Below are 2,581 nucleotides of genomic sequence, written 5' to 3'. Positions count from 1 at the left end.
CAGCAGGAGGTTCAGCACAGAAAGAATCACAGTAGGATACCGATAGAAAACGAGCTGGGAAACTCAGCTTTCCTGGAATGATGTATACATTTGGAGCACTGTGAAATCTGTCTTTGCAGTACAAAGGGAAAAGCATTCTGGTCGTGCTGAAAAAGGTGAAATACGGCGTGAAAGTTACAGTGTGTGGAAACAACGTGTAGAGCACGTTGTTAGGTGGTGTCTGGAACAGGGGGTTCTGAGGTTATTATTATTTTAAAACTGGTGAATTTTTTAAACCATACTGTGTTTCTGTACGCTTCCAACAAGCCTTAACTGAACTCAGGGGAAAAAAAATCCTATATTGGTTAAGAATCGGAAGGGATGTAGGAAATGCATGCGGGAGATGCATGCCCCTGTTGCAAATAAGGGTCCCACAGAAACAGAGGGACACACCATGAAACAGTATCTGACAGACTCATTCCATTAATGGGCTGCACTGCCTGGTTGTCCTTGGGTTTCTGTCTGAAGCAGATTCTGGGAGCTGCAGACTATTTCACAAAATGCCCTGGAGCTCTTCTGTTAGGACACCAGTGCCAGATGTCCGAGTGAAAGACGTCCTCTCCCTCCAAGTCCTAGGAGGTATGGGAGGATTGCACAAGGCTCGAGGGAGAAACGCTGAATCCAGAACATTTCAGCCGATCTGTGAGGTGGTTGGGATCCCTAAAACGTCTCCGTGTGACCACGGCCGGAAGGGTTGGTGGGATGGATTTTTTTTTTTTTTTTTTTTTTTACAGACTCTTCCAGTCAACTGGCTTGCTCCTCAGAACTGCATCAAGTGGTAACACCCAGCATATTCCAGTCCTTTTTGAGGCCCCAGGAGTAGCAAAACGCTTCCTCACCATTTTGGTGGAAACCTAAGGACTTCTGCATGCCTTTTTATGGACTTTTGGGAGAAGAACAGAGAGTTTTGGATCATGCATATAAGCACATGTTCTTCTTTTTTTTTTAATTAAGTGGAAATCTGGGCTATTTTATAGTCTTGGAAAAAAGCAGAGTGAGAGTCTTAAAAAGGACAAACCTAGAGCAACACTGTATAAGGGCATTTGGTACTGACCTGGATATTTATGGTGGTATACAGAGTACAGGGGGGGGGGTCCCATGCTATCACAAGGCCCATTAGAAAATGTACTGGGAAAAAAAAAAAACTTCAGGGTTGGTTCTATTCTTCCTCTGCTCTTCCCCCACTGCAAATGCAGCTGTGGAAAGCCAAGGCTGGAGAAGCTGAAGCAAAAAATCCCCTTCCTCCCCACTAGCTCCAAAGGGCAGAGATTTGGAGGCAGACTGAATGCACCTCAAGAGCACTCTGGGAGTGGCTCTGGAAGGGAATCAAGGAGCAGAAAACTCCGAGAAAGGGGAGTACAAATGTTTTGGATTAGCGACAGGAAAATACCTCGCTGAAGCACACTGTGTAATTACAGGCAAGTAGGAATGTGTCATTCATCGCTCCTTAAATTATTTTCCCTTGTTCCCTGTGTGGTGGGTTTATTAGAGCCTTGTCATTTTGAGCTTCTTTGGATAAAGGAGGTGGCTGAGAGGTCAAGTGTGAGAGGGAGGCCAAGTCCTCCTAAATCCAAGGGGTGCAAGGACAAGGCAGGACAGTCTTCCCCCTCTATGAAACAAAATCCACTCCATTCCAGACTCTTGGCTGCGGACAGGGAAGTGCTGGGAAGCTGAGAGAGATGACAGAGGAAAAGCCCAGTGTGTAGTTTTGGGTAAGATATCACCTGGCTCTGAGCAAAGACCCAGTCTCCTGTCGTGTGACTCCTCCTGGGTTCTGGTCTGGAAGTGTTGAGCTTTTTAGCTGGAAGGACAGGAGGAGGAAACAAGGAATCTGTTGATGCTTTGGTCACCACCCCAGATCTACCTGGAATGTGCAAGCAAGGAGAAGCCCTGTGCATTGTGCAAACAAACAAACAGCACTGGACAGGCAAGCCCAGCTATTCCCTGTGGACCTCGGACAGGGACCAGCTGCAGTCCAGCCCCAGAGCACAAGCAGGACAGGACAGAGATCAGCACAGACACCCAAGAGAAAGGACAGGCATGTGTGATGATCACTAAAAAACCCTTTGTCCCAGAGGGAAGGGTAAGACAGCCCTTAGACCCATCCTGGCTTGTCAGGAGGTATCCAGGATACCTCTGGACCTTGTACCAACTGGGAAATACCCCCTCGACCATTCCACCTGAATTCCCTGCCCTTTCCGGGGCGGCCTTTGCTCCCAGACCAGATGGCAGGCATGGTCACCTGTGCTGGCAGCGCTCCCTGGGATGTGCAGCGCCACAGGGAGCTACCCCGTGGTGTGCGGGGCTCTGCAGCTCTTGCAGGTCCTGCCCGCGGTGTTATTCACCCGCCCCGTGTTGTGCCAGGCGGCTGCTGCTGGAGCACCAGCTCTGCACAGCGCTGGCTGGACGTGAGCAGTGGCAGTGGCAGGCCTGGCAAGCCTCCCTCCTTCACGGGGAGACTCTCCTCCCCTCGGGCGAGCAGGTTTCCAGCCAGCTGCCTTTTATGAGGACAGGCTTTCAGGAAGGCTCTGAAAACCAGCCT

The sequence above is a fragment of the Empidonax traillii genome, unplaced genomic scaffold, assembly GCF_003031625.1.
Source record: "Empidonax traillii isolate 1590-97213 ecotype Southwest subspecies unplaced genomic scaffold, ASM303162v1 scaffold601:size890739, whole genome shotgun sequence".
NCBI classification, from domain to species: Eukaryota; Metazoa; Chordata; class Aves; order Passeriformes; family Tyrannidae; genus Empidonax; species Empidonax traillii.
This window is presented reverse-complemented; position numbering follows the sequence as displayed.